The sequence below is a fragment of the Neodiprion lecontei genome, chromosome 1 (genome assembly GCF_021901455.1).
Source record: "Neodiprion lecontei isolate iyNeoLeco1 chromosome 1, iyNeoLeco1.1, whole genome shotgun sequence".
Classification (NCBI taxonomy): Eukaryota; Metazoa; Arthropoda; class Insecta; order Hymenoptera; family Diprionidae; genus Neodiprion; species Neodiprion lecontei.
Genome location: NC_060260.1, coordinates 11,447,598 through 11,461,741, shown reverse-complemented (window position 1 = coordinate 11,461,741; position 14,144 = coordinate 11,447,598). Strand labels below are relative to the sequence as shown.

General features: G+C 35.5%; 1 protein-coding gene and 1 long non-coding RNA gene across 3 annotated transcripts in view; one reads left to right on the top strand and one right to left on the bottom strand.

Annotated features, from left to right (window-relative positions):
- The window catches only part of LOC124294949, a 32,841-nt gene extending 31,389 nt beyond the window's left edge, over positions 1-1,452 (top strand). Inside the window, exon 3 of the long non-coding RNA XR_006904847.1 lies at positions 1,385-1,452. This is a non-coding gene — a long non-coding RNA (uncharacterized LOC124294949). The remainder of the gene's footprint in view (positions 1-1,384) is intronic.
- LOC107223007 (protein piccolo) overlaps positions 1-14,144 on the bottom strand; it is a 59,671-nt gene that overhangs the window by 30,161 nt on the left and 15,366 nt on the right. The window lies entirely within an intron of this gene.

Here is a 14,144-nt window from a genome sequence, read left to right as displayed (position 1 = left end):
GCCTGTAATCATCCGTCACGGAAACACCCGTCAAAATTCGTTATCGAACGAGCGGCTAGTAACTGGGGCAACAAAATGCACGTTAGAATAAACACACATAAATAAAAAACGAGGAACGAGTTTCCATCAACTTTGTTACGTTGAACGGTGTAAGATGAGGTTTTTTTTGTTTTTTTTTTCTTCTTTTCTTTTCCTTCTATTCGTAAATTTTCATTTTTCGAAAATTTCAGTCGAGGTGCACCGTAAGAATAATCCCGACACGGACTTTCGTAGATCATATTTCGCGTCTATTTTCCGTCAATCTCCAACACTGTCCGATTTTGAATTTCCGAATTGACCGCAGCGATCGTTTTTATTTCTTTTTTTTTTTTTTTTTCTTTCTTTCTCGCGAATTTTGACATCACCGTTTCCGAGGGTGTAGAACGTGGCTCGGAATGATCGGGCTATTCGCGGATCCGGTTCTCCTCGACGAGGTGTCTTTTTACCTACTCGTGCCTAACGAGGCTTTCGCTCTTTCGGTCGGGGTGGAAACCGAGTTCTTCTTACCTTGGTGCACTGTTTAGTCCGTCAACGGGGGTGTCTGGACGGGCGACTGATTCCGGTGCGCTACCCTCGCGATTACTTCCACAGTCTCCGTAACTCCGTCCGTCTTTCCGTTCGTTCCGCTCATTCCGTTCGTTCCGTTCGTTTGCTCGTCCTATCGCTCTGCTCCTGCGCGTCTCGTCCAACCCAACCCGACCCAAACTACTCAATACCCCATGCTGAGGTACCTGCCGTGCAGCTAGGGTGCTTTCCGTCTATTCGGCTGATGGGAAAAACTTGCAGAGAAATCGAAAGGACTAGTCCTGGAATCTAGCAGGATGCTTATTTCGAAATTTGAGAAGCTTCACTCGAGATATTTTAATTTTTTCTGGTTTTTGGAACCCTCTATTTCGCTTTTGGGAGAAACTGGCAAGAAAATCGAACAGACTAGTCCTAGAATCTGGCAGGCATCCCGTTTCAAAATCTGGGAAGTACCGAGAGAAACTTTATTTGTTCGGATTTCTAGAGTTCTCTATTTGGTTGATCGGTAAAAGTATCAGGAAAATCGAAAATACTAGTCCTAGAATCTAGCAGGGTGTCCACTTCAAAATCTGGGAAGATGTACCGAGAAAATTTTGATTTCTTCTGGTTTCTAGAATTATCTGGGAGGCTGTACTGAAAAAAACTTTACTTGTTCTGATTTTTAGAATTTACTAGTAGAATGGCTATCGTTGATTAGACATGTGGTTGCTGCATACGAGTTACCATAATGAAAAAGAATAGCAACATGAGCCGAATTTTTCGATTATTGCTACAAAACTCACTTTCATTTTGCATCTATAATTACATTTTTTGTTTACAGAGACGAAGAACGGAAAGGACCGATCTTGCAGAAAATGGGCCACTTTTACTGGTTACTGGTATCCTACTGTGAGTAATAGTACTTGCAATTTTCTGATTTCTATTAATGCAAAGTATGTAAATATACGATTTTTTGAAAAAAATATACTTGCAATGCGAAGTATGCAAAAAAATAGACTCCGAGATAGCTCAGCCAATTTTGTTCAAACACAGATTGGTTTTAAGGCATATCAATCCGAATCAATTGATCTCGTTCGATCTAAATCGGTATGCTTATTTTCGCGTTATTGTTTGTCTGGAAAATTCGCATTTTAGCAAGTAACTCAGGAACAGTTAAATCAATTTCGCCTAAAATCTAATCAGTTCTAACAATAAGTAAGGAAGAATAGCATCGATTGAGACTGAGATTAACGAAATTTGTCCTCCCGCTCTCAAATTATCGTTGGAAAAAATTGACAAGTTTAAAACATCGAGGTCAAGCAAAAACCCAAAATTTCATTTTTGACGCGATTGACTTGACCTTTCATCTAAATCGGAAAGTTGAACTTAACAAAATGTAGTTCTCTGTTCCTTGTATCAATTTTTTCAATTTTTGTCATACAAAATACACAGGCTGCTTAACTGAACTGCAGTTTACTTTCAAAAAGAGAAAAGTCTGGAAAACAAGTGTGTAACCTAAGCGTGTCTTCGTCTTCCTTTTCTTGTAACGCATTTTTCGAGAAGAAGATAAAGATCTTGAGATGAAAACTACAAACGACACGCAGATGGCCATCAAATTCTGTTCAATGGCTGCCGTTAACGCGATGACTGTTACTGATTGATCATCGACTTGCGCTAATTGGCAATGACATGATTTATCGTTGGATGCCGTACTGATATCACGCCTCCCTAAATCAGTAAGCTCTCTTCATATCAGTCGACCTTTTTTCTGAGATGTGCTGCTATTAATTCTGAGCAGGAACATATCAGAAGCCCGGAGATAAAACAAGGATACTTTTTCAACTTTCGATCCTTTTTGTGCTTTTCCATATTTTTTGCTCACATCTGCTGAGAACGTAAAACGAGATTGAAATTAATAACTTTAACGTGACCAGGCACTGAATAAACTATTACGGTTTTGGAAGATTTTGGAATTATTGAGTTTCTTTTTCTATTCACCCGCAACTGCAAACTATACATTTTTGTTTTCCAAATATTCTCCCGGCTAAATCTGCAGTTATAAACTTTAATCGAAGTAAAAACTACAGAGTTTTACGTGTAATTTATATTTCGAAACTTAGTGGCGCAGAGGCTTGTTTACCTAAAACAAACTTCTTCCGTTTCTCTATTTGCTTCCTTGTTTCTTGAGGCGCGTTTCATCCCTTTCGACCTCCGACTACTCTAATAAAATTCAAAGAATATCATACCATTTTATGGATCATGGATAAATCTGTGTAGTATAATACATAGGTATGAATTCTCCCCTACGATAAAAAAAGTTTATTTTTCTGAGCAAAGAACGCGCAGCGGAAATGACAGTCATATGCTTGAACTGCAATTGCACCCCAAGCTCCGCCTCCATCCCTTACCTGAGGGAGAAATTACACCCTTCGCAAGTTCAAGGGATTCTAATACCGCGATAACTGATCGCTATAATCCAATTACCAGTCTGTGGAAGAAACTGACGGATATTTCCTTGGACACGTGTCTTCCTGCATAAACTTGACGCCAATTAAATTCACCGCGGTACGTTAAACTAATTCGAGAAAAATACCTCGAAACTATCAAAAGGAATTATATATCCTCTGAAATTTGTATCCTACAATTTTGGTTTTTCTCACGCGTTGGAAAACGTTACTTTGAATCTTAGAAGTGTTGATTTAGATTTTAGCACGAATTTTTTTGCTACAAAAGTAAACGTCATTTTGTTCAAAAAGATATTTTTCTTTGAGGAATGTTAAATCAGTATGGAACTAGGAACTATAGCTATTTGAAGCTATATTGCAAGCGAAAATTTTCTCGGTTCAACTTTTTTTTTTTTTTTTTCCAACATTTTACAATAACAATAATGTACAGTGGTATTTGTGATAGCAGAAAATTGTAGAGACTTTGTTCGAAATTACCGCTTTAAAAACCTATTTTTGTGCATTGCTATAAAATTCTGAACAACTCTACTCGATAAAATGATGGGAGGGGTTTAAATTCTGGCGTTGAATGTTGTAAATTATAATGCGATTGGATAGTCTCAAATATTCCAGAAATAATTTCACACCTTGGAACTGCACGTCGCCTAATTAACGAATCATCGATTTGCAAGCGACGCTCGTGTTTTATTCTATTATTATACGCTCATTGCGACATGTATACAATCGTATTCTACGATTTTAGGGCTTTTGCATGTCAGCAATCACTGTAAACACGGAGTAACAAATACTCACCGTAAAGTCGTCATGTTGCATCGACCTCAAATCAAAATCAATTCAAACTGAAATATATACTTCTGTTTGACGGTATCAATAATTCGTCTAGACTTTCGAGTCGTTGTGAAATTAAGTCCCTTGTTTGCAATTGACGATGCTCGTATAAAAATTGTTTCAATACGAAAAACGTTCGATGATGTGAAAAAAGAATTAAATTTTTAACGTATTAACAATGATTTTACATTTTTCTCTATTATTATTATTGTGTTTATTTTTATTGTTTTTCCCCCCCCAATTATTGTCACAATTTTACAATTAGTTATCACATTTCAAATTGCAAGGGTATTTATTCATTTCTTTTTTCTTCTAATTCTTGTAAATATTTGACGACAAAATCTTCGATCAGCTGGGAGATAAACCTTTCGTCGAAATGTCAGTATCGTAACTGAAGGTATTATGTACATAGGTATGCAGTTGACTTTGACAAGGGGGGTTTGCATCTGACGTACATAAGTCAGCATTATAATTATTTTTTAGCTGATAATCAATATGATTGCGTGCACAGTTACTTTGGAATTTTCTAGGCACGATTACGTAGCGTGTCTTGCATCAAATTCTCGACAAGCTCTGCGAAAGACAGTCTCCAACAAACTGTGAAAGGATACAACGAACGTGACGCTTTCTTCGGATCATTTATTGTTATGCATATCAACTTTTAATTTTTATAATCTCTAGCTATTGTGAAAATAAGACTGGACTCATGCGAACAGAAAAAATTTCTTTCTTCTATAATAATACGATAATGGTTTGTTATGTCTTATAATTACGACTATCGGTAGTTTCAACTGATCAATAAAGCACAAAATTAGGGGTAGGTTTGAAGTTCCGAATTTGAAAAGTTCCGAAAACTCGTAATTCCGAATTATTTGGTGGTAAAACTTGAAGTAAAGTAAGCAAATTTTTACGAAACAACAAAGTTTCGACTGGTCGGAAAGCCGACGGCTCAAAGTTCCGAAATATGAAATTCCAATAATTCAAGTTACGATTGAGCAAAGTTCTGACAGAGAAAAAATTCCGAAAAGTAACGTTTCGATGGAACGAAATTCCGAAAGTTAAAATATATTCACACGACGCAGTTTACTCAACGAGTGGGTGTAAAAAATCAGAAAAACCGAAAATAGGAACGACCAGGATTCCGAACGTAAAAATATCGAAAATCCAATACAAAGAAAGATAAACGTGGTCAAATTTCACTGAGCTAGAATTTCACGGAACCGAAAATCTTCGATCATTCCGAATTTCGATTATTTCATATTTTAAAATATCTTGGAACTTTGACTTGTCGGAGTTTTGCCCTTTCGCCATTTTATCTTTTCGAAATTTTACTTTTTCAGAACTTGAGTTTGTTTGATTTCTTTACTTTAAGTTTCGCGACAAAAAAAAATCGGAACCCGTCTCTTTCGGAACTTTTCAATTTCGGAATATCAACCTCGCACTAAAAATCAGAAAAATTTCCGTAATGAAATTGAACATTGATCGATGTGTGCGATTTTTTTTCGACGGTCTGAAAAAAATATTGAAACGAATGACAACGTTAATTGATATTGGCAGGCTTGACTTGTCGCAAAATGTATATACATAAATTGAATAACCTTATGAATATATAATGCGTTCAACTATTTACGGCTCGGTTCGTACTTTGTGTAATTTATAAAAGTAGGACAATTCGTTGCGGTCAGTCAGTTCGCCTCGTGTGGAAAAATATACCATATTTTTGTTTGCTTATAGCAACGTTCGTAACGCAGGTTCTGTATAACAATGTGAACCGTTGTATGTGCCTACTTTGTAGGTACGTAACTACATACAGCATAGTGACGCAAAAGGCTTGGATATATTTAACCCAGTTGGCAGAATCGTTAACAAATCAAGCACACTCACCGCCTATCGTTATTATTATGCCTGCTTAATAAACTCTTTCGAATTGTTTCGCGTTTAATGCGAACACGTTGTGTATAAAATGGTGTATGCGCAATTTATCGAATCGGCGATTTCCAACCGAACGACATCAGAATTACAGAAAGAAACGCGACTGCGTTTAACGTCATTTTGAAATACAATTATAAAAATTATTCCAAATCTGTAGAGAAAAAAAAAAAAGAAAAAATTTTTAATGTTTGCGGAGCGTGTTTTTCAGATTCTTCAAACGCGGAACGAAACAAGTGTCGCAGAATTTATTCCTGTGTGAATGTGATTCAGGATTTAAGCCGGTACGCGGCATCTCTGCTTTAAGATCACGCTAAAATTACAAGTAGCGTATCTATTTGCGTTTTTGAGATGCCCGCCAAAACGGAATAACGCATATAAACGTTAACCTACATGATGAGAGAAAAACACGAGCTTGTCTCCCACGGCAAACGCAATTATACGAACGCTTGGGAAATCATTTCCCAGTAATCCCTGAATAATAAATAGTTTTAGGATCGTCGTGTTGTATGCATAATTATCCCGGTTGTTATCGCTCGCATGATTCCGTTTTAGAATTTCGCTCATCGTCAGAAGCCGCATCGTTCGATAAGGTCGTCGTCGTATCACCCTGACCTTCGTATCCGAACGTGATACCTTAATCATAGATAAGTTGACTGTTTTAAAATAAAATCGTCATGTATCAATACAAAATATTTTCCTATCGATTCGAATTATTTTTTTCAGACAACTTTCTTCAAATTTTTACAAAGTAACAATAAATTTAAACCTCTGATAATGTAGGTACTCGTATATTATATGTTCACAGGATTTTGCTTCGTGCGATTAATTTATGCGTTTACATTTTTATCGCCGGTTTGATACTTGCCCCTTTATTTTTTCTTTTGGTACGTAATGGATGACTGCATACCTGAAACAAAAATGATTAATCACACTGTTAGTCTAGTTCGTAATATTTGCGATATTTGTGAAGCGATCTTATAAAACTTTTTATAGAAATCTATAGAATTGAATTTAATTCATATAATGTAGCCAACAAATTTGAAATTAGATCGCACTGTTTCAGCTGTAACATTAATATTTCTCTACGTTTACATTCTCATCATTTTCATTTCGTTTTTCACCCAATATCGACTGTGGACTTTTTGTATCGGAAAATCAGATCAATAAAAAGATTGAGGATGTATAATTAAAGAATCAAACTGAATAGGATATGATAATTCGAAGTAGATGAAAATTTGTGTGAAGAAAAAGATACACGAATCTATTTCGTTTACATTCCTCGTGCTCCTAAAAATTTCATTCTATTCATAAGTCGTGTTTATGTATATTGATACATAATTTATTATCATTACTGTTATTATGATATTTTATACTATTTTTCAACCGACAATTTTATACCTATTATTAATCCAGTTTCCGTGTAATTTTTGTCACTTTAAAAAACAAAAACCGCAGAGTGAATCATCAGAGACCCAGTTTTGAAAACTTGCAAAAATGAAGTTATATCGATTTAGCAAGACGATAATATCTCAAACAATTATAAATCTCTTTTTCGTCATTTATGATTTTATTTCCTATTTGATAAAAATAGTTTCAAAAATACACGCAAATATTCAAATACTCGATAAAATTTGGGCACGTGTATAAATTTACCAACAGATAAACGTTAAATCGTTGTGTAATTTCATTCCGCGAAAAAACATCGTGTAAAAAGAATAACGCAAACGTTTCTATTCCATTCCTGTCTCTTCCTTCACTAAAAATTATTTTCATCTTTTACTTGAGTCCGGTAATGTCATTTCTCTTTCACAGCAACTGTTGGAACGAAGTTCTCGTATTTTTCTACAGTGGCGAAAGGTTATTATAACGTTATTAAACACAAGCTAAGCCCGTATTCTGTCGACTAAGAAGCGAACTGCTCAGCATTTCAACAAAACTTTTCCTCTCTAGGACTTGTATTTTTATACCTACCGTTACACCGTAGAAGATCATTTACCGACTAACAATAAGCACGGTTTTCCCAGCCATTGATTCATACCGCAACATTAAATCGTTGCAGGGTAAAACGCTATTATTCATCCGGTAACAGCTGCTCTACTTTCATTCAACGGCGCGACTCTAATGATTTCGAATCTTCTTACGATTAGCTTCGGATTTAAGCCGATTATCTATACTTGTATCAGTTATCGGTACGTGTACGAATTTACTTGGTTTGTTTTGTTTAAAATTTTCCACACACTTGATGTTATTTTTCCCCACCATTCACCCTCGGAGAAAAAATTTTTAATACAATTTTTATTATTACATTGACGAGTGATTCGAAACTAGTGAACGCGATTTGCGTTCACCGAAATTAGAACCCCTTTATCTGGTCTATGAGAAAAAAAAAAAAAAAATTGTTGAAACGCTTTCTTTAAAAATAGCTATTTCTTTATTTCTGACTAATGACTAATGTCGAATTAACCAAATGAGTCTCGTTCCGGAAATCTCTGAGCTTGAATCCCACACGTACATAATCACTGATTTATGTCGCGGGTGTAAGAAATGTGTTCGAAAATGCAAATCGAGCGAGAAACGTTTTCGCGTGATGCACAAGTATGAAAAAAAAATCTCTACGCTCTTTTCTAATTTCCAGAGAGCCGCGGCGGCGAGTCTGAGCTCGGAAGCCGTACATAAAGCGTTTTGTCTGTCTCCTCTTCTACATACACATGTGGAAGAACGAATCCCTTCGCTGCAACACGCACAAAATGCCCCAGTTCGACATGTCCGACAACTGCACTCACAGACGGTGAAAAGTCCCCGACACACCCCATAAAATAGAATCAATGAACCTCCCACAACGGCTTGCAGCTGTCATTTTACACGCTTTCCCTTCGCTGTTCACGGGGTATCGCTTGGAAAATCGAACGAAAAGATGATTTTCTTTCCTTGAAGGAAATCGGTAGATCGGAGCCGATAAAGAAGATCTCCAACAGTCTACTTTGAAATTAACGAACATTTTTTGTAATTGCAAGATACTTGCTGCATGTCGACAATATTGACTACTAAATTTTCCTCTTACGTATTATTTACGCTATGGAATTTCGATGAAAACTTGTGCCCACTTTGAAGACGAGGTAATTTCGTTTTGAAATCGGTATCGAGAATCAAACAAAAAAAAACTACCAAACTTTTACAATATTTTATAATATTTAATCCCAAAAAGTACACAGATCGGTACAATTGAATTGCACATCTAGGTACCTACTTTCTATAGGAGGTCAAAGACCTGTACGTAGGGAGAGAAAAGAGAAGAATTTTTCATTCGTAGAAGAAATTTTTTCCACGGGCAACCCAGATTTCATAGAATCACTGAATCCCGATTTTTCAAATGGCTAATCCTGTCAACTATTTGAACGGTGTAAAAAGTGCAAAAAAAATTGAAAGAGAGCAGAAAAATTAGCCGTTCTATTTGCCACGGAAATCCCCGAATATGTTACACGTTCGTCTTACGGAGGATAGAAGTAAGGAGAAGTATCTCATATGGGTTTTCGATTGAAAAAGTTTCTACCAAAAAGCGACAACTAGCGGTTCGACAAGTCGCCGGAATGGCGTTAATAAGCAATAACGATTCAATCTGATTGGCGCTTTCCGGAACTTTTGCTACAGCAGCGCCATCTTGATTGTAAAATGTCCTCATGACGTCAGAGGTCAGTTGTCGGCGCCATTTTGTCACCACGTAACCTGAGCGTTTAATATTTTAATGGAGGCAAATCGTGATTCTTGCAGTTTCAAATTACTCGTGTCACATAAATTAATGAAACATCGTAAATAATATACCTGTTCTACCATCCACAAGGCGAAAAAACACGGTCAACGCTCATCCGTTAGCCTGGTAAAGTTAGTTTGATTTTCTTCCCACCAGATGACGCATTGCAAAGTGACAATCCCAATACACGGAGATAGTCCTCCTTACCTCTACCCTTCATGGTTTATCTATAAGTATCCGAGCCTTTCGTCTCGTACTTTCCGAAACTCCTAGCTGATCCACATCACTCGAACCACGTGCTAGACTCTGAGCGTTATTTTTACGCCACGAAAAAAGTCTAGGATCCAAGACGTTGAGGAGGCTTAGGTGCGGAAGTGCACCTCTTAGCTTTCAACGACCCTGCAGCACAGCTGAGAAAAATGCCTCGTCTTCTTTACTGGAAATGCATTGTTCTTGCATTTTCACTCTGCATAGTTACAGCTTGGTCTTATTCTACCCGATTCACTAACGCTGCTATTTGGGTCATTTTTGCTTCTCAAACTCTGCAGTTTGCATTATTAAATTATAATTGTAAATCGTTTCACCAGCGTTTATTAAACTGAATTTTGAAGAATCTTATCTCAGGCAACTAAACATTTTCGAAAATATAAAACTTTTGGTGTAGTTTTTAGTTAAAAATCGTAGTTCAGTGAACTGTATATTGAAACTGAAAGTTGTGATTTTATTTCACGTCTCTAAATTTATTTCATTTTAGTTTGTGAAAATCGTCAAAACTCTGAGAATGAAAGTCTCATTTTATTCCACTTTCCGGGATAGTCCAGAGGATTGAAGAATGGAAAATTCAAACTAAAGAGAACGGGGAAAAGAGGAAAATGCTGTCAAAGTGCCGAGCGGAAATTTTGAAAGGTAGACAAACGAATGCGCGACAAAAGCAATTAAGTTTTTTATCCGCTCCTACAGTCCGGACAGAATTGAATAATAGAAATTCATACTGGAAGCAGGATGAAATTTCTCGAGAGTTCCTAATAACTACTTTATGTGATGGGATGATTGTATACAGATATACGGGATGCGAAAATTCACTGTACACCTACGTTTATAACCATCCTTTGATCCCGCAATCTGATAGAAGACTTGAAACGAAGATAAACGAAACAACAATCGATCGCATTAAGATGATGATAATCGTTTTCCCACGGACGAGAAAGGATGGCTGCATATCTCATTTGGCCAATTAACTTCCTTACATACATACCTGTTATATGCTTCTGCATTTAAACTGCCTGGGAATAGAGTTGAATATTTTTATATCTTACAGCAACTGACGACGTGCAGCGACTGCTTTCTCCGTTGTCGAGTTACTCACTCGTGAGAGATAATATTCAACTGCGTGATTTTTCATTACCATTATCACGTACAAAGGTTTCCAATTTCCATCAAAATATACTCCAATTTTTTAAAAGTGAATTTTAAAATTCGGAGCCAATGCTGTTGAATCGTGTCCAAGTGACGGTTAGGTCACACAATAATAATAATAATAATGATCTTTTTTGCAAATACTGTGCTCTATACGCGTTGAGAGTATCTTGAAACTGCATTGCATGTGAACATAATTTTTTGGAATACAGCTTTTATATTGTATTCTTAGAGTATTATATTCATAGGTATTCTATGCGAAGTCGACCAACGTCTGATACCTACACTGAGAGAACAAATACTTTGCAACAAAAACTAGCACTGATAATTTAATTTTCAAAAAAACACGAAAATAAATGAAAACGTTCGTTACAATTGTTTATAAATAGACTTAACCTTCACTTATTCATTTCAAACACCTATTGATAATTAAAAAGTATTAGGATTAATTTAAAATATGTAAAACAAGAGTATACGGTGGGAAAAATCGGTACTTATAATGATTCATAGCGAAATTTTTAATTTTTTTTTTTAATTTTCAAAAATCGAAAAAAAATTGTTAGTACGGAGGGCCCACGACCGGACCGATCTTAAAAGTTGTCGAAAGAACAGTAGTTTGCAATAAAAAACTTTAAAAAAAAATCCAAAGGGACGCTCACTTCAAGAACACGATTTAAAATTTCAAAACTCAAAAATCTTAATCACAAACACTTCAATTATTTTTTTTTTTTTAATATTTTTTTCTGTAATGGCCATCTAAAAACATAGATTTCAAAAACAAAGAAACTTCAATTTGGACCGTTGTTAAGAAAGTTATTAACAAAAAACCCAAAAAACGAGCGATGTTTTGGAAAATTTAGTATTTGTTTTTAACAAGTCGTCAAAAAAATATCAAAATTTTCCAGAAAAGCTCTCATCAGGGGTACTGAAAAATATAAAAAAAAAATCGATGAATTCAAAAATAAAAATTTTTCAAACCGTCCGATTTCGCGGTGGAATGCCCCACGTATAACACGTTAAGCCTAAAAAATTTACCGCATAAATGTACGCGTAGAAAATTTGCGTACTCGTGTGAGTAAGAGAAAAAACGCGAGGCAATATGTTTCTGCTTGACATTACGCAATTGGAAGACCTTTGTCTCATTGCCGGATGCTTCTTCAGAGATGAAAGCAATCACCGGTGGGTTTGGCAGAAGGACTTAGAGACTCTTCAAGGAGGAACAATGTGTCATTAAATCATTCATACGGAAAATATTCCGACGGACCCGAGATGCTTCGCCGATCCATCTTCATACGAATTATTTCACCTTCGGCTCAATTATTCTTCTAGTTATTATTATTATCATCATTGTTATCATTATTTCAACTATTTTTATTACGGCATTAATCGTATATGCACGCGTATACCTATAGATACGATAAAATTGTTACGTACCTACTTCTGTAAGAACTTCTTACCGGCTAAAATTCACCGCGAAGTAAGTAACGACTGAAATTTTCGAGCGAAAAATCACCAAATTCACCGACACTATTTGGGACTTGTCGAGTTTGAAAGGAACGTGGGAACAGTTGTCGTGAAATTTAATATCGACTCGATATAACAAAAGTGACAAAACTGATCGAACATTAGGCAAATCATTCTCTGAAACGAACGAAATTTTATTTCAATTCAATCCCTTCAATGCTGAAAAATTATTATCCGCACGTTTCATTGAACCGGTATTTTGTCATTATGCGTGAAATCAATCAATTTTTCGGAATTAATTTAATTAACGTTTACTTTAGGGTACGGTAGAATTTGAACAGTTTTTCGCTTCAGCCTGACGTTAATTGGATTTAGAACTAATCGCTGATGAAAAAATTGAAAAAAAAAAAAAAAACAGCAGTAATTTTCGTGCTAAGCAGGAATTGTCGAGGACGATAAAAGGCGGGATGAAAATAGAGATCTCGGCCAGTCAGGCAAAGGTGGAATCGCTATTCTCGGAGTGCTGACCAATGCTTTTCGACTATATTGCACGACGACGTCCGAAAAGGTCGCACGCACTTTGTTAGGTATAACAGGTGTAATTTCTTTGCCAATGCGGTTGGGTTCGTTGAAATTTTTCAAATAAAGCATCCGTACTACTTGAAAGATTAGAGGACCAATATAGGTGTCTTAATGTTTCGAATAAATATTATACCTACATATTAGAGTGTCCCAAAAAAACCGACTATTTTTTTTTTTTCAAAGAACATTGAAAAATCGTCAGAGTATCTCTAGAAAATGACCCTGTGAAAATATAAGCTCTTAATATTAATATTTAGAGGTGGCGATTTGTAATTTTCTATTTCCCATTTAAATAACATGGGAAAATTTTTTTTTGAAATTTGGAATTTTGTGATGGGATAACGAGCTACTTCATAAGTATGACAAAATCAGGTCTTATAGGAAATTTGATGCTCTACAAAAAAGGTCTGATTGACATTTTGCGTAAATCCAGCCGTTTCAAAAATATCGAGCCTCAAACTTCGGACTGTTTAAAATTATGCTTTTTTTTTCGTAAATACAACAAAAATTAATTTATATGTATTATAAACCCAGAATCATCAACTGAACAATAAATATATGCATATATTTGACGGAATGCAGATCCGAAATTATTAATAATTTGACAAATGATAATTTTTATTGATTTTTTTTAGGTAAGTAAATATTTTTCGCTAAAAATCAATAAAAATTATCATTTGTCAAATTATTAATAATTTCGGATCTGCATTCCGTCAAATATATGCATATATTTATTGTTCAGTTGATGATTCTGGGTTTATAATACATATAAATTAATTTTTGTTGTATTTACGAAAAAAAAGCATAATTTTAAACAGTCCGAAGTTTGAGGCTCGATATTTTTGAAACGGCTGGATTTACGCAAAATGTCAATCAGACCTTTTTTGTAGAGCATCAAATTTCCTATAAGACCTGATTTTGTCATACTTATGAAGTAGCTCGTTATCCCATCACAAAATTCCAAATTTCAAAAAAAAATTTTCCCATGTTATTTAAATGGGAAATAGAAAATTACAAATCGCCACCTCTAAATATTAATATTAAGAGCTTATATTTTCACAGGGTCATTTTCTAGAGATACTCTGACGATTTTTCAATGTTCTTTGAAAAAAAAAAAATAGTCGGTTTTTTTGGGACACTCTACTACATATGCGTGGTCCCGACTT